Source organism: Protopterus annectens, chromosome 3.part0 (genome assembly GCF_019279795.1).
Source record: "Protopterus annectens isolate FY-2018-M chromosome 3.part0, PAN1.0, whole genome shotgun sequence".
In the NCBI taxonomy this organism is placed as follows: domain Eukaryota; kingdom Metazoa; phylum Chordata; order Ceratodontiformes; family Protopteridae; genus Protopterus; species Protopterus annectens.
Genome location: NC_056731.1, coordinates 1,866,640,082 through 1,866,659,582, shown reverse-complemented (window position 1 = coordinate 1,866,659,582; position 19,501 = coordinate 1,866,640,082).

The window sequence follows — 19,501 nt, the reverse complement described above, 5'->3', positions numbered from 1 at the left end:
CCACAGTCTGCAGACACACAGACACCTGTAACACAAACAGAATACAGCATGTCAGACTACATTCAGTCAGTGGTACTAACAGCAATAATGCATCATGGCTAATAAGGTGCATACACCTTTATGTGTACCCATAACAAATGCAAGCAGACAGCACCTTAAACAGTATTACATAGCTACACTGTACTATATTCACCCTGTGCATCAGACCCATATTACCCTGTCCTTGCATCAATGGTATGGATGACAGGGATGCGGCACAGGTATCATCATATGCACAGGGTGTGGTGTGGGTTTGCCAGAGGCCTAGGCTGGCCCATATGGTTGACATCCACATGTTTGTATTTGGAGGTGTATCCCATAGATGGGCTGTGCAGAGGTGCTGTGTGTGTCTGGAGGTGACCTTCCTGTGATGTAGATGCATGTGTGTGTATGTATGCACACAGTCACACCAAGTGGCTGCCCTACACAGGGGTATGTTGGACAGCTGTGGACCATACATGGCAGGGTGTCCAGTTCACTGTCTCCAGCCACAGACACATAAACTGGTCCTGCCAGGAGTCTCACTGGCACCAACAGACACAAGGCCAGATGCAGTACTGCTTCCTGATGGTGACTGCTAGATCCTTGTCCCTGACGGGACCAGTCAGGACCACATGCCCATGGCCTGCTTCATTGTGATGTGGACAGCAACTCCCCCTTTGGTAGTGCTGGTGTCACTGCCACTATGGAAGTTTGAAGGTCTCACCCCACCATTTATTTATGACCTCAGTATTTTGGAGTGTGGCCTCACTTATGTCACCACATAAATCAGGAAGACTGTCATCCACCACCCTATTTGGTGTTGCATTCACTATGTGCCTGTGCATCCATGACAGCCTGAAACATGTCTGGTGACACCTGCTGTGGCACTTGTGACAGCAGCTTGACGAGTAGCAGTCCTACTGTGAGCACCCCTGTTGATCCACCTGTGTGGGACCTCACCTGCACTATGGCTATGGCCAGTGTCTACACTCACACCTGCCATAGTCACCATACTAGCCTGTTCCATGCCACCACCTGCCAACTGTACATCATCTGTGGCTGCTGGGGACAGGGCATGTGTGGGCATTGTGACTGTGTCTGGGGACATTGTGAATGACTATGGGATGCCAAATGGCACAGATTCAGCTGCTGACAACATCACCTGTGCCTGAATATGACTATCATCATTGCCAGAGTCTGCAGAGACACTGACATTAGATACTGAGCGGGAGGGACCGCAACCACCATGACAATTTGTGGGGGAAAGACAGCATGTGTAAATTAATGCCTGCACTATACAATTTGCTGCTACACACACACACACACACACACACACACACACACACACACACACACACACACACACACACATACACACATGCACACACACACACACACACACACACACACATACAGGTGAGGTGGCAAACAGGCATTACACTGACCTCACAATAGCCAACTGGTGACATTCACAACACAGTCAGACCATTAAATACACACCCTGGACAGGCCCTCAACATCATGCAGTGAAGCCCTTTCCACTTCTGGTTACAACTTATATACACCTCTGTGATATGTGAATAGTGTTAGCAGGTGATGGGCATTCAAGTAGAACCCATTGCACCCATGTACACATAATTGCTGTTCACCCGTATAGCACAGTGGCAACTCCTACAAAACATACCTCTCAACTGTGCAGAGTGTCACTGAATGTCTACATCTGTGGCTTATATTTCTGGTCTGTTCATCATAAATCCTGTATTTGTCTGACATATTACTGGGATAACATGAGGACTGGTGTTACTATTTAATGACATATTTTGAGTCTGACACTTCAAAACCTGCAGTACATGTATGTTACAACAGAACTGGTTACACTAACAAGCTTCTAAGCTTACAGTGGATATTATAAGTGTAGACACCCTTGTTAAACTGCCAGGTTTGTCTGATATATAACATGAGACCACAGAAATCATGTGATAACATTTCCCACCTTTAATGTGACATATAACCTGTGCAATCCAATTGAAGAATAAACACATCAGTTAGGGGTAACATGTAGAAGTTGAAATACATACAATAGGCTGGTTGCATGACTGTGCACACCCTTAAACTAATACTTAGTTAAAGCACCTTTTGATTTCATAACAGCAGTCAGTCCTCTTGGGAAGGTGTGTATCAGCATGGCACATCTCGACTTAGCAATATTTGTACACTCTCCCTTGCAGAAGGCCTCCAACTCTGTCAGATTGTGAGGGCATCACTTCTGCACAGGCCTCTTCAGGGCACCCCACAGATTCTCTATTGGATGCATGCATGGCATGTGGCTGGGCCATTCCAAAACATTGATTGTCTTCTGGTGAAGACATTTCTTTATGGATTTTGATGTATGGTATGGGTCAGTGTTGTGTGGAAAGGTGTAACTCCTCTCCATCCGCAGCTTTCTAGCAGACACGTGATGATTTTGTGCCAAAAGGGACTGGTATTTTGAACTGTTCCTAATCCCCTCCACCTTGGCTACAGGCCCACTTCCAGCTGAGGACCAATAACCCCAAAGCAGGACACTGCCATCACCATGCTTCGCCATTGAGATGGTGTTCTTTTGGTGATGCACAGTGTTGTTCTTGTGCCAAACAAACCTTTTGGTATTGTGGCCAGAAAGTGCAACCTTGGTCTCATTATACTGTAACACATTTCCCCACATGCTACTGGGGGACCTGATCTATTTTTCCTGAGAAATTCACCAGACTGGATGCTGTTCTGTGTTTGAGAAGGCTTCCATCTTCCAAACCTACCCCATAGGCCAAACGTGGAGAATATGGGAGATTGTTGTCACATATAGTACACAATTGGTACTTGTCAGTTATTCCTGCAACTCCTGTAGTGCTGCTGTAGGTCTCCTGGCAGCCTCCCTGACCAATTTGGGTATTGTCTTTTCCACACATTTGGAGGTATGTCCAGTTCTTTGCAATGTCATTGTTGCCCCATATTTCCACCAACATTTCATGACTGTCTTCATTGTGTTCCATGTTACATGCAATGCTGTGGCAAAATGTGTGCACCCTTCTCTGGGCTGATACCTTTCACAAATGAGATCCCTTTGCTGCTTCACAAGCTGTATACAAACAATGGCTGTTGGTGTAGCAGACAAACTGAGTATAGTTAGGATAATCCTGATAGGCCAGGTGACCGTTATTGGCTGTTAATCAAAGAGTCTCTGTAACTGATGGCAGGTGTGTACCCAAGAAGACAAAATGCTCTAATAATATTGAAATCTGCTTCAACACAGTATTAGTTTCAGCCTGTGCACACATATACATCTAGCTTCTTGCAAGTTTTTTTATGTGTCATAACTGTTCCCCTAACAGATTTGTTTGTTTTATAATTGAATTGTACAGGTTATAGGTCACATGACAGGTTGGAAGGGTTCGGAAATGTGCTATTGTGCTCTCATTTTTCTATTTCACAAATACCTGGCATTCTAACAGGTGTGTGTACACCATTTATATGCACTGTATAACACTAATTTATAAAATATGTCCCTAGTTTTGGGCATTTGTCCCCCCCATTTTGTCAGTCTTCGTCCAGATTTCTTGCAATGACAGGTTGTGAGGTATGCTACAGATATGTGACATCTCCTGCAAATAGGCCCCTGTGATGACCATTGTGATGCAATGCAGTTAACCCCACCAGAAGTGAACATGCAGATATTGTAAAACAGCTGAGAGTAACAGTTGTGTGCATGGTCATATGCATGACCTTAACATGCCTGGGGTACTGGTGAGCCACAACAGGAAAATCCCATACTCACCAGCTTCAGGCTGCTGTCCCACATGCAGACCAGAGGGACCTATGTAGTTGTGGGGGAGAGGTATTGTCAGCAGACTCACATTTGGCATTGATACAAGATGAATGCTACATGTCTGCACAGGTACAGTACAAGCTATGATAGTATACAATTTGCTGTCTCTCACTATAGATGTGCACTTGTGTGCATTACTAAACCCCAGCTACAAATGCACTTTGAATTGACATATGCATCTAGATACTCTACTGAAGACTGTATGACAGCTACATGAATAAATTGATGTGCACTGTGGCTTTACCTGGATGCTCCTCGCCTGTTGCCTAGGTGACACCTACCTCCATGACTGGTGTTTCATGTGTTGAGTATTTTGTGGGGGCTGCTCCAAGGTTGGCAAGGAGCTCCTCTGTTGCCATAAGTGGGGCCTGTGTGCCTGGACCCCCACCCATAGCAATACAGTCCCTGGCCATGGCAGCAGCCCTTTGCCGGGCACAATGTATCAGGTCAGTTGCCCGATGCCTGACCTGATCATATGTGCGGCCATGGTGGCCCAAGATGTTCACTCTGTGGACAAGGTCATCCCACAGGGCAGTCTGCTCCCATTGATTTTGTCGGCTCCAGCAGGACAGCACCGCATGGTGCTGTATTATTGCTTCCATAATAGCTGCAGTCTCCTCTGCAGTGTATGCTGGCTGACGCTGCATGCTACCTGGGAGACATAAACAGGGAAACATATCAGAGGACCTCAGACATTGCTCAGAGTTATTTACAGAGCCAGCACATCAATATTGCCTAATATTAGCCACCACTTACAACCACATCATACCCCTGTCATTTACCAGCACAGTATAAACCTGCGTTGCACTCCTGGTCCTGATGTGTCATGTTCCCACCAATGAGGGCCAGTAAATTGCATAAACCACCACTCATCATTCACATTTGTGTAGAGGGATGACAGTGGCCATCTTCCTTGCAGATGGGATGTCAATGGTGCTTAGGCTCTGCTTGCATACAGTGTGTAATGGAGCTGGAAGCATATGCCTGAGTTCATGTAGGATGCAGACAGAATGTTATCAGGTCCCATGGAGACTTGCTTTTGTTGACTTTGATTAGGCAGTATGCACCTGCTCCCTGATGATGATGGGAGGGGTGCAGGTGCTGTGCATATCCACCTACACTGATGGTTAGCCAGGGGGGTGTTGTTTGCCCTAAATCTGTCTGCAGCAAGTTGGCTATAGCTATGGTTTGTGTGTATGTGGTGTGATTGACCACCATTACAGGGTAGGTTGGGTTGTTGCCTCTGAGATTACAGACATATGTGAAAATGGCCTTGTGATTGCTTTTGGTGGATGTGTCCAATTTGTACTCATAGTTAGCCTTACAGTAATCTACCTGTGACCTTATATGCTCGTTTAGACACAGGTTGCCTCACTGCCAAGTTGATGCCTGCTCCTACTCTGACCTGTACAGCCAACATAGCGACCAATTATGTGGTTTGTGTATTGCTGCTGTCCAGCAAAGGAGATTACTCTACTTTGGTGGTGACAGATTTTACAGGTAAGGTATTGCCGAGTCCATACAGCTATGTCGGTGGTCATATGGTTGTTTGTATTAGGCATGGACACAAGGTCATAACACAGTTGGACAACTCTGAAATTTCAACCTGATAATCATGCTTATTCTAATACCCATGTCTGTGTCAGTGCAATGCAACAACCAGTAGCTGTAGAAATCTAACTCTGTTGGATCCACAGAAACTGAGATTACACACGTGTACAATATGTACAGCTCATTTACCTGACATTTTGCATCCCATGTCTGTTGTTATGAGGTAGCCAGGTACACCTACTCATACATATATGTGCACAGGTAATACCTGATATACATTTCTGTTCTATGTCAGTATGGCACACTATAGTTACACTCTTACTGCTCAGTCAGTCCTGTCAACCTGTTAGAGCAGAATATCTGCAGGATGCCACACATACATGGGGGGCGATGGGCCAAAATTAGTGACACTTTCTCAATATTGCTGCAACACACTTAAGTCATTTGAAAGCACAGTAGCCCTTGCATTCATAGACATACCCTGGAGGATGTCTGATGCTCATATGGCAGGAAGAGAGGAGAAAGGCTAGGAGTGTGTTAGTGAGGGTAGGAACTTTTAATGTTGGCAGTATGACTGGTATGGGAACAGAGCTAGCTGTTATGATGGACAGAAGGAAGGTTGATATATTGTGTGTGCAAGAGACCAGATGGATGGGGTGTAAGGCTAGATGTATCAGAATTGGGTCCAAATAGTTCTATCATGGTATCGATGGGAGGAGAAATGGTGTAGAGGGTATCCTGAAGGAACAGTATGGCAAGGGTATTTTTGGAGGTGAAAATAGTGTCAGATAGAGTGATGTTAATGAAGCTGGAAATTGATGGTGTAATGATGACTGTTGTTAGTCATATGCTCTGCCAGTTGCGTGTGTGATGGCTTAGACAGAAAAATCTTGGAGCGAGTTGGATGAAGTGGTGATGACTGTACCCAAGGGTGAGAGTGGTGAATGGATCAGATTTCAATGTGCATGTCAGTGAAGGGAACAGAGGGGATGCGGAAGTGATGAGTAGGTATGGTGTTAAGCAAAGGAAAGTAGAAGGGTGAAGTGTAGTTAGGCATCATGGAATGTTAGTCTGTGGGATGACGTTGGTGATCAAGAAGAGGAGGAGTGTGAGGGCAGCACCTAGGATCAAATGGTGGAAACTGAAAAAGGGTGTCTGTGAGGTTGAGTTTAGGGAAGAGTTAAGACAGGCAGTGGGTGGCAGTGAAAAGTTACTGAATATCTGGGTAACTACAGTACAGCTAGTAAGGGAGACAACTAGAAATGTGCTTGGTGTGACATCAGGACAGAGGAAGGAGGACAAGGAGACCTGGTGGTGGAATGAGGGAGTACAGGGGAGTAAACAGAGAAAGAGGTTGGCAAAGAAGAAGTGGGATTGTCAGAGGGGTGAAGAAAGTAGACAGGAGTATAAGGAGATGAGGTGCATGGCAAAGAGAGAGGTGGCAAAGGCTAATGATGAGGATGAGGCGTATGAAGGGTTGTATGAAAGGTTGGACACTAAGGATGGAGAATAGGACCTGTACCAATTGGTTAGGCAGAGGGACCAAGCCAGGAAGGATGTGCAGCAGATAAGGGTGATAAAGGATAATGAGGGAAATAGGGTCTATATTATATAGATAAAACTTCAAAATCTCGAATGCTCATATGAGCGGAAATGCAGGAAATCAAAATTCGCTATTGTGGGGGGTTGCACCCACCACACCCCACACTAAATATATATTCCAACTCTGAGATCACACTACAGTGAGGAAAGGGCAAATTTCCCGATCTTCACTGTACCACAATCTCACAATAGCGATTACTATGAACAGCATTTTCAACTTCTAAGCCATTCAAGATTTTGATTTTTCGTCGATCTAATAGGGACCCAGGAAACATACTCACAAGCAAGGAGAGTGTGTTGAGCAGATGGAAAGAGTACTTTTAGGGCTGTTGAATGAAGAGAATGAGAGAGAAAGTAGGTTGGGTGATGTGGGTATGGTGAATCAGGAAGTTCAATGGATTAGCAGATTATCAACTTCCGCTCTGTTTGTGATTACTGATATACATGCTTTTGCCTGTAAGAACTAAGATTTGATATACAGTACCTCTATACTCTTTTCTTAAACTCTGAGTTAATTGTCATTACTTACCCCCTATATGGTGAAGTCCTAATGTGTTGGAGATATATGAAAGACTTTAACATTTGGTTTTATTGCCTTTTTTTTGTAAATAATACCTTTAAACTCTCATGTTACAATTGTGAATCCAAGCATTATAATGCATGTTTATATTACCTCATGCATACTGTATTGTTTGTAAAAATTTTTATGGTGTATGTAATACTTTGTGTAGCCTTTCTTCCCAGGCCTCTGCTGAAAAAGGGCGCAAGCTCAGTAAGACATTCCTGGTCAACAAATGTCAAATAAATAAATAAATTAGCAAGGAGGAAGTAAGGATAGCTATGAAGAGGATTCAGAATGGAAAGGCTGTTGATCCAGATGACACACCTGTGGAAGCATGGAGGTGTTTAGGAGAAATGGCAGTGGTCTTTTTAACCAGATTATTTAATGTAATCTTGGAAAGTGAGAGGATGTGTGAGGCGTGGAGAAAAAGTTTTTGGGTACCGATTATAAGAATAAGGGTGATGTGCAGAGCTGTAGTAACTACATTGGGATAACACTGATCAGTCACAGCATGAAGTTATGGGAAAGAGTAGTGGAAGCTAGGTTAAGGACGGACGTGAGGATTAGTGATCAGCAGTATGGTTTCATGCCAGGAAGGAGCACTACAGATGCGATGTTTGCTCTGAGAGTGTTGATGGAGAAGTATGGAGAAGGTCAGAAGGAGTTGCGTTGTGTCTTTGTGGACTTAGAGAAAGCATATGACAGGGTGCCTAGAGAGGAGTTGTGGTATTGTATGAGGATGTCAGGAGTGGCATAGGAATCTGTAAGAGTGCTACAGGATATGTGCAAGGGTAGTGTGACAGTGGTGAGTTCTGCAGTGGGAGTGACAGGTGCGTTTACTGTGGAGGTGGGATTACATCAGGGTTCAGCTCTGAGCCCTTTCTTATTTGCAGTAGTGATGGACAGGTTGACAGACAAGATCAGACAGGAGTCCCCATTGACTGTGATGTTTGCAGATGACATTGTAATCTGTAGTGATAGTAGGGAACAGGTTAAGGAGACCCTGGAGAGGTGGAGATATGCTTTAGAGAGGGGAGGAATGAAGGTCAGCAGGACTAAGACAGAATATATGAGTGTGAATGAGAGGGAGGATACAGGAATGGTGAGGATGCAGGGAGTAGAGCTGGCAAAGGTGGATGAGTTTAAATACTTGCGATCAACAGTTCAGAGTAATGATGAGTGTGGAGGAGAGGTGAAGAAGAGAGTACACGCAGGATGGGAGGGTGGAGAAGAGTGTCAGGAGTGATTTGTAACATACGAGTACAAGTAAGAGTGAAAGGGAAGGTCTACAAGAGGGTAGTGAGACCAGCTATGTTATATGGGTTGGAGACAGTGGCACTGACAAAAAGGCAGGAGTCAGAGCTGGACATGGCAGAGTTAAAGATGTTAAGATTTGCACTGGGTGTGACAATGGTGGACAGTATTAGGGATATGTATTTTTGAGGGTCTGCCCAGGTTGGATGGTTTGGAGACAAAGCCAGAGAGTAGCAGGATTATGTTGGTTTGGACATCTGCTGGGAGGGATGCTGAGTATATTGAGAAAAGGATGGCAAGGATGAAGCTGCCAGGTAAGAGGAAAACAGGAAGGCCTAAGATAGGGTGTATGGGTGTGGCGATAGAGGACATACAGGTGGTCGGTGTGACACAGCAAAATCCAGAGGACAGTAGGAAATGGAGACAGATGATCCACTCTGGCGACCCCTAACTGGAACAGCCAAAAGAAAGGGAAGTAGATGTTGTAGTGTCAGTCTTCACAAGTTACCAATGATTTGGCAAACATAACACAACTCTTTGAGTAAATTACTACAAATATGAGGCACACATATGGTCAGTGTGCACAACACTGGACAGTTGAATGGTATGAGCTCAGGATATCACATGCAGTTCAACACACAAATCTGCAACAGTAGTTCACTATGCAAATACCCTGTATAGATCTCTCACATTTCTGTGACAAACATGTATATCATAGTTGTATTCACAATTAACATATGGATATCTACAACATCCCAGTAGCTGCCCTAGCAATGTCACAGTCAGTATTGTTCAACACACACTCCAGTAGTAGTCATATGTGAGCCATCCTTTCCTGGGATGACACAGGGGTCTGAGCTGTGATCTATGTCATTGCAGACAGACCCAGTTGCTATGACCATAGGTTCTGATCAGCAGTATATCAGTACATCAAGTCTTGTTGAAACATATTTCTTGAACTTCCTATTTCCCATTATTACATACCCCCTACTGCATTCAATGACATGCTTATTTGCTTGACATACCTTTTGTGTTTCAAGTATGGTTGGTTTTATTCCAATATGTGTAGCTTGGTTTCTTGGTCTGTGTGTGTGTGTGTGTGTGTGTGTGTGTGTGTGTGTGTGTGTGTCTCTCTCTCTCTCTCTCCCCAGATGTAGGGTATACATCTGTTTTGCATGTGCAGCAGCTTGCCTTTTGTAGGTAATGCTCATGAGCAGCTGATGGCCTGTGCACCAATTGGTGTCCCCCACTCGCTATTTGCATGCAGAACAGCTGTGGTGTTATTCCTATAGCCAATGGCATGGCAACACAGTCCTGTAATTGAATACTTCATGTGGACGTTGCCCCTTTTCCTTGCCTGTGAGGAGAATTTCATGGAGGTGTTTGAACAACAGCATCACAGAGGGTAGTTGGAAATGCCTCTTACAATGAAAACTGTGGAGACAGCCCAACAAACTGGGGAGAATGTTCCAGACATAAGGACAGAATGTAATTATTGTTGTTATACAGTTGAAATAATGCTAGTTTAACAGGGTTTGTATGGACATGGCTTTTCTACATGATTTTAAGTCTGACTGTGTTATGTGGTTGACATAACTCTCAACTGTAGGGCTATCTGCAGAATGGCCCTATTTTGGACTCTCATGTTTGGTGTATTCCTCAGATATTTTTTGTCTTTGGAAAATCAATAGCATACTGTGGGGATTACAGTCAGTAAATTGTATCATCCATGTGTGTTTCTGACTTCATATCCCTCAGAAAAGATATGTTACAACAAACCCTGTTATACCAGCAACTGTCTCAGTTTATAAAAGCGATATTTCACATATGCCCCTGTTTTTGGGCCTTTGTCCCCCAAGTATGTCAGGCTTTGTCCAGATGTCATGCACTAAGAGGGTGATAGGTAAGGTATATCATTATTTAGTGCCTTCATTTCTGATACCATCCCAGTGATGTATCAGACTGCCAGACATGTTATGTGTAAGAGGCGTTATATATGAGGACAAAGCCTGGACATTATGTGCGACTCTGAACAGTTGAGAGGTCTGTGTATTTATGGCGATTGTTGACAGACTGTCAGGATTGTGAATCAGTATAGTGTGTCAGTGTTATTTAGCCTGTATAGAGAGGGAGTAGATGTATGTGTTATGGCTCCTTTTCTATCTGCTTGTGCATGCTGCTCCAGTTTCTGGTGGTCTATCGGCTGTATATGTTTGTAGGAGCAGACTGAGACATGTACCATACCATGGTCAGGCGTCAAACTACACTGTGAATTGGGCCAGTATATGTAGGGGTAGTGTGTGGGTGGCAAATATGTTGAGATGATTTTGTTCACACAGTCTTTATACTGTACTGTTCCTTTGGCTTACCGGTATGTCATTGTGACTGTGGTTGAATTGGTTGTCGGTATGCACTTTCACACTGGTGTCTGTTTTTCAGTGCTTTTACATCCCTGTGATGCCTGATATATTTGCCAATACATGTGTAATTCCCCCTAGCAGATTTGGGTTAGTGTTGTGTCAGTCTGACTGTAGTTTGGACGGTGCTTGATGACATGCTTAGCAGCTGAGTGTAGTTTCCCTAATGTGATGTTATGTCCAGATATTTGTAGGATGTACTGCTGCCTGGCCCCCATAAGTGTTGTGTATTTCTGACACATCAGTGGGATGATATGAGGATATCAGTCAGTGAGACGTAATTGCGTGTTGGACTTGTGCTATTTCAGTCAATATATGTTAGGACAGACAGGAGGGTGTTACTCCAGCAACTGAGTCAGCTTATCTACTACATTATTTCAGATATGTCCCTATTTTCATAGCTTTCTACCCCCACTTTGTCAGGCTTGGCCCAGATTTGTTGCACTAAGGGGTTCTGAGCCTACCTCTCAACTGGCCGAATTGTTGTAGAATGTCCAGGTATATTGCTAATATTTCTGGTCTGTTCCCCAGATACATTATTTTTATTTCCCTGGTAAATTACTGTGATTATATGAGGATTTCTGACAGTAACTGATGACATACATTTCAGTTTCAGAACTCATATCCTTCAGAAAATGTATGCTGAAACAAACCCTGTCACTCTGGCAACATTCTACATTTATACGAGCAGTATTTAAAATATGTCCCTGGTTTTGGCCCATTGTCACCCATTTGGACAGCCTTTGGCCAGATTTCTTGCTGTAAGAGGTTGGGAGGTATGGTTCTTAGGTATGACTCCACTACATGTTATGAGTATATATATATATATATATATATATATATATATATATATATATATATATATATATATATATATATATATATATATATATATATATATATATATATATATATATATATGTGTGTGGGTCTAGGACTATTGACTGAAAGTACATTTCACTGAAACACATTTGACTGTCCCAAATCACTGAAAGCTCAATTCACTGAAAACACAATTCACTGAAGCACATTTCACTGAAAGTTATATATGGTCTTTTCCTCACTGTAGTGCTACCCTGGAATTAGTATATATAGTAAGGGGCGTAGCTCCCCACCTATTTTAAATATTTTGAACTACATGCATGGACACTTGCAATTCCAATAAATTACTCTTTTCTAAATGTAATATATATCCAAACTATGTGGGGGCTACTCCCCCCAACCCCCCCTATGTGGGGGTTGGTGCCCCTCACACACCCCTTACTATATATACTAACTCCAGGGTTGCACTACAGTGGGGAAAAGGCCATATATAACTTTCAGTGAAATGTGTTTCAGTCAATAGTCCTAGATATATATATATATATATATATATATATATATATATATATATATATATATATATATATGTGTGTGTGTGTGTGCATATATTTTATATGTATATCTCTATTTATATTATGTATATATTTTTCCATATATATGCATATCCAGACATATATACATGTATATATGTATATATACAAAACCTGACTGATTCTACAGAATCTTTTCCCTACTGTTGAATGACTCTGCTCCATAATATGTTTGAAAAAGCATCAGCAATCCTTACAACTCAAATGGTGTAGTGGTACATTGCTCTGATTATGGTTTACAGGGCCCTGGGTCCGAAAATTGGCAGGGCTGATTATTTTGTTGGTAGGCAGAACAGTGGCTGATGGAAACAGAGTGATTAAAGCAGTTTTAAGTAATTGTAAGTGGTCGTGCATGGGTTTGCGTGACGCTAAGCAATGCCAACACATGGTTAAATGTACAGATGCTTAATCTGTGTTGGCTTCATTTAGCATTGCGCAAACTTGCTTACTCCTGCTTACTCACACTTACACCCATGTTAATTTCTTTAAAAGAAAAGAAAAAAATATATTCTAACCTTGTTTCCTGCCTTTCCTGTAACTAGTCTAGTCCAGATACAGATTTGCTGTATCCAGAACTGTTGGTAAGCTTCTCAGCCCCTCAAGTCTTTCTGTGTTGGAGGGAAGCCTTCTAGCTTATCAGTGGGAGTGGTAAGCACTAGGTAGCCTATCTACCACAAGAGGAGTGGGTTTTGGCCCAGAAATTGTAGTTTATTAGCCGTTTGGGCAGTTTTTCCATCTCTTTCAATATTCTGGTTTAAAAGCCTGCATTTGCATTTGTTCCCCGCCTTTCCTGTAACAAGTCTATTCCAGGTACAGATGTGTTGTATCCAGGACTCTTTGTAAGCTTCTGAGCCCCCAAAGCCTCTCTGTGTTGGAGGGAAGCCTTCTAGCTTATCTGTAGGAGTGGTAAGTAAATAGGTAGCCTATCTACCACAAGAGGAGAGGTTTTAGGCCCAGAAATTGTAGTTTGACCATTTCGGCAGCTCTTTCATCTCTTTCAACTTTCTGGTTTAAAAACTTGCATTTGCATTTGTTCATAGGTTCATAGGTTCATAGGTAGATACTAGGCTATCTGCCCTAGGGCATTTATAAGCCTAGCCAGAGTGTATTTGGCTTCCGCCTCCCTATTAGATTAGCCTACTGTGCCTCTGTAAAGTAGGTCACAGAAGGTACCCTTTAAGGTTAGTTTACTGTGCCTCTGTCTAGCAGGGACACAGAAGAGATCCCAGGGGTGAATTTGCGATTTCCCATCCACGCGTCCAGATTTCGCTTGAAGAGGGTCAGCGAGGGGATATGTCTAACATGAATTGGGATTCTATTCCAGCGTGATGGGAGCCTCTGGGAAATGAATCTGTCCCTAAAGCATGTCCTATTTATTTTTGTGCTGAGGTTTAAGTCCCTGGAGTGTGTAGTTCTAAGGGACTTGGATTTTTTGAGGTGGAGCATGTCCAATAATTCTGGGTTTGACATGGCTTTGTACGTCAGGCATAGATCGCCTCTGAGTAGGCGGTAAGCAACTGAGTAGAGCTGGAGTTTCTTTAGTCGAGCTGCATAGGACATCTGTTTGTAGCCCATGATCCTCTTGGTGAGGTACTTTTGGGGTCTCTCCAGTTGCTGCAGGTGTCGGGTAAGGTACATCCCAAAAGGGGCATTGTATTCAATTATGGGCCTGATGAGTGACAAGTAGAGGGGCACAATGACCTCTCTTGATCTAGATGCGAACCCTTTCGTGATAAGGTGGGCTATATAGAAGGTCTTTCTAACCACTTCGGCAACGTGATTATCAAAGGAGAGATTACTATCTACGTTGGTCCCCAAATCTCTAATTACTTCTTCCGTACTTAATGGATTACCGCCTATGTGGTAATTTGTGGGCACCTTGTTTTTCCAAAGGGGATGACTATGCACTTTTTAGCATTTAGCTTGAGGCCGTGGCTCTGGCACCAAGCATCAGTCTCTGTGAGACCCTTTTGGAGAATGCTTGTGTCAGCTGGAGAGTCGATTATGGCCCCCAGTTTGCAGTCATCTGCGAACTTTGTCAGCCATAATCCCCCCTTGTTAGCCTGAACCTCAGAGAAGTATATACCGAACAAGAGAGGTCCCAGAACTGAGCCCTGTGGGACGCCACTTGTAACTGGTTTGGATTCGGACATGGCACCTGCGATTCTGACCATGTGGGTTCTATCCCTGAGCCAGTTTGCAACCCATCTTGTGATATAGGGGTTGATATTTAGGCTGGTAAGCTTATTTATGATGCCCGAGTGGTGTATTGTGTCGAAGGCTTTTGCGAGGTCCAGGTAGGCTGTGTGGACTACCTTGCCCTCATCTATGGCTTTAGTAACTGTTTCAAAGAAATCAACTAGGTTTAAGAGGCAAGATCTGCCCTGAACAAAGCCGAATTGGGTAGGGTCGAGTGTCTGGAGGCTCCCAATGTCTTTGTTTATGAGTTCCATGATAATACGCTCCATAGCTTTACAGACCAAACTAGTCAGGCTTATGGGGTGATAGTTTCCGGGGTCCGTTGTGGCACCACCTTTGTGGAGTGGGACCACTGTAGCTGTACTCCATTCTTTGGGTACATATCCTGTAGTAAGGCTAAGTTTGAACAGTGACTTAATGTGAGGGTTCAGTTCTTCTTGGAGCTCATGTAAGACACAGCCTGGGACACCGTCCAGTCCCATAGATGCTGTGTTTTTTGCTTTGGAGAGGGCAGCTTTCACCTGTGCATCTGTGATGTCAGGGAGGTTACATTCAGTTGGGATAGACATTTGCTCCTTTGTGGGGAAAGGGGGGGAGAAGTTTGTGCTGAATCTGTCTGCCAGGATGTTGGCTATGTCTGTAGGTTAGGTATATTTTGTACCATTATGCAACAATTCAGAGCATATCTGGGAGTTTCCACCCATATTCCTGACATAACTAAAGAAGGCTTTGTGATTATCTTTAGTGTCTAGGGCAATTTTTCTTTCAAAACTGGCCTTTGATGATTTTATGAGGGATCGAAGTTTCTTGCTAATACTGATCGGAGATGCCTGGGATTTTGCTCTGTCATGTACTAGCTACCTCCTTCTGTTGTATAGCTTATTTATGGCCGGGGTCCACCAGACAGGTCTCCTGTTTTTGGAGGAGTGAGTCTTGGGTTTTATTTGGGATAGCACGATCCATGCATTCCTGCAGGTGCTCATAGAATGCATTTGTAAAGGATTCTGTGGATTGGGCTGTATTATTCTCTGGCCCAGGGGCTTTGAAGGATTCCACCTCAGTCTTGAGAAGTGCAAAGTTGGCTTTTGAGAAATTCTTTACAGTGATTTCCTTGGCTGGGGGTGGGGACGGGATATGGATGTCCAGGGAAATTTGTTTATGGTCTGATCTTACCAATGAGGGGTTTACTTCTGGTGTGGAACATAGAGTCCCCATGTTGGTGATGACCAGGTCCAATATGTTGTTCCCTCTTGTGGGAGTGGTGACCAGTTGTTCCATCGCGTTAGAGTTTATAAATTCAAGGAACCGTTGGGCGAGGGTGTTTGGGCTTGAGTAGTTTTCCCAGTCAATGTTTGGGTAGTTGAAATCACCCAATAACATAGTGTTTGGAGAGACCTTCATATTCTCCAGTGTTCTCAGGAATGCCAAGTGGGGTTCCTGTAATAGGGAGGGTGTTCTGTAGCAGGCTACAAACTGAAAGGCAGTTTTGCCTGCTGTTAGTTGCACATGGATGGTTTCCAATGCTTCGTGCAGTGCCACTAACCTGGAGGTGTAGGTATCTTTGATGAATATAGATACTCCCCTCCTTTTGTGCTTCGTCCGAGTTTTGGGCCAAACGCATGGTATGAGTTATAACCTGGTAGTGCTGGGGTGCTCTCAGGAGCCTTGAACCAGGTTTCTGTTACTGCACAGACATCGATTTTCTCCATACTGAGGAGAGCCTCGAGTGCGTGCATCTTGAGGTTTAGACTTCTGGCATTGAGTAGCATTACCTTTAGTTTTTTATCCTTGGGTTGTCTATGGAGGTGGGTTTGTCCTTTGAGGCTTGCCTAAAAAAGGCACTATGGGGGTGGCAAGAGCCTTGGCCAGTATATGAAAGCCTAAGGGTGACAGGTGCAAGCCGTCCCTAGCGAAGCAACGTGGCTTGTCGAGCATGTCATCCCAGGCTGACAGACACTGGATCCCCTTTGAATGACACCAATACATTAGCCAATTGTTTAAACTGATCATTTTTTCTTTATACTGTGGCATCATTCTTGGTGAGGGCAAGATGCTACTCAAGGTCAGGGTCATACCAGCCTGGGATACATGATCAGAGAGCTCCTCTATGTCTCTTTTCATGTAGTCCAGGAAGGTACGTCTCAGGTCATTCACACCAGCATGGACAATGACAGAGTCATACTTGTACTTGCTTTGGAGTGACCTGAGTGCTTGCATTATGTGGCAGATCCTGGCACCCGACAGGCAGCTTACAGTGACCTTCTCCTTGTTCAGTCTGGTGAGCGGGACATCAGTGTGCCGGACAATAGAGTCCCCTATAACAAGTGTATTTGGTGTGTTGTTTGGCTTTAAGGGCTGTGACTGTGAGGCACACTGATTTTGTGAGATATGTGATTCGTGGGTATTGAGGGGTGGCTGTTGCTTGGATATCTGCTTAGGAGGTCTTTGCTGTTTAGGCAGATTTTTATTTAGTGCCTCCGAGTATGTTTTTGTGTGTTTATGTGTTGGGTATGCAGATGCAATAGGTCTGTGTGAGACTGGATTTGTGGTGCAGGTGGTTACCTTTTCCTCCTGACTGACTGTGCCAGTCTTGGGTTGAGAGAGCTCTGCCTCCAGTTTGGCTGTGTAACTGCATCTCTCACATGTATTAGAGTTTGTTGGAAGGAGGAGAGGGTTGTCTGTGTACATAAGGCAATTGTAACATTGCCTCAAAATTCCCAGATTCACCAGCTTGACTGGAGAGTAACCCTAAAACTGACCCTTGGACATACCAGATTAGTATAGGGAACTGTTTTTTTGCTGATCAAATTAGGGAAGGGAACTGATTTTTCACTTGATCAGGAAGGACCAATCGGGAAAAGTCAAGGAGGGTGTAGTGCTTTAGTTAGTTAGTGTTTCCTAATAAGAGCTGAGCAAGTGCAGGGCTTTAGAAAGAGAATAGAGTGATTTTTGAAGAGTTCTAAGGGAAAAAGTGAAGAGCAGACTTTGTGGAGCCTGGAATAGTTTAAACCTGTTTAGGTGGTGCTGCCTTTCCTGTAACTAGTTTAGTCCAAATATAGATTTGCTGTATCCAGGACTGTTGGTAAGCTTCTGAGCCCCAAAGCCTTTCTTTGTTGGAGCAAAGCCTTCTAGCTTATCAGTGGGAGTGGTAAGTACTAGGCACTCTATCTACCACAAGATGAGTGTTTTTTTGACCCGGAAATTGTAGTTTATTGACCATTGGGACAGTTTTTCCATCTCTTTCAACTTTCTGGTTTGAAAGCCCACATCTGCCCTTGTTTCCCACCTTTCCTGTAACTAATCTAGTCCAGATACAGATTTGCTGTATCCAGGACTGTTTGTAAGCTTCCAAGCAATGCCAAAGTCTGCTCTTCAAATTTTCCCTTAGATCTGCTAGTTCTGTCCTCTCCTGCACTTTTACTAGCTTGTTAGTTTAGCACTTTACCAGACTTCTTGTAGCAATTACTGCAGTACACAAAAGTGCTACCAGCACTAAACGTTCTACAAGGAAGCAGCTCCAGTACTTATTAATGCCCACCCCTCCAGGCATGTATAAAGGTAAGTTCCCTGTGCTTTCTCCTATTAACCTGGCGAACTTGGGCATCCTGAGGCAATGTAGCAATTGCCTCATGTACACTGACAACCCTCTCCTCTTACACCCCAACACTCAGACTTGTGAGAGATGCACTTATATATCTAAATTGGAAGCCACGCACAGTCCAGCCAAGACTGGAATAGCTGGTCAGGAGGAGAAAGTCAACACTTGCACCACACCACATGGAACACACAGCCCTCCAGAACACACACACCAGCATTGTCTTCACATAAAAACACAAACTACACACCCACCTTCGAGGAGGCTCTCAATAAAAATCTAACCAAACAGCAGAGACCTCCAAGGCAGAAATGCACTCGACCACCACAACACAACACTAATCACGAGACACATAACTCTCCTAAACAGTGTGCCACTCAACCAAAGCCCCTAAGGCAAAATGGCATGCCCAACACACTAGTCATAGGTGACTCGATAGTGAGGTACACTGATGTCCCACTCACTAGGTTGAATAAGGAGAAAGTAACAGTCAACTGCCTGTCAGGTGCCAGGATCTGCCACATAACGCATGCACTCAGGTCCCTCAACAACAGGTACAAATATGACTCTGTCATTGTACATGTGGGTGCGAATAACCTGAGACAAACCTCCCTGGACTACATGAAAGGAGACATGGAGGAGCTCTTGGATTATGTAGCCCAGGTAGGTATGACCCTAGTCCTGAGCAGCATCCTACCATCACCCAGAATGATACCACAGTACAAGCATAAAATGATTGATTTCAACAATTGGCTAAGTTTCTGGTGTCATTCCAAGGGAATCCAGTATCTGTCTGCCTGGGATGACATGACTGACAGACCACAATGCTTTGCCAGAGATGGCCTGCATCTGTCACCCCTGGGCTTCCAGATACTTGGCAAAGCTCTTGCCATCCCTATAGTGCCTTTTTAGTCAGTGTTCCTATGACCAAATTACCACCATAACAGCTACAAACAAATACAATCTGCTGCTCAATGCTAGAAGTCTAAATCTCAAAATGCACTCACTTGAAGTACTCCTTTAAAT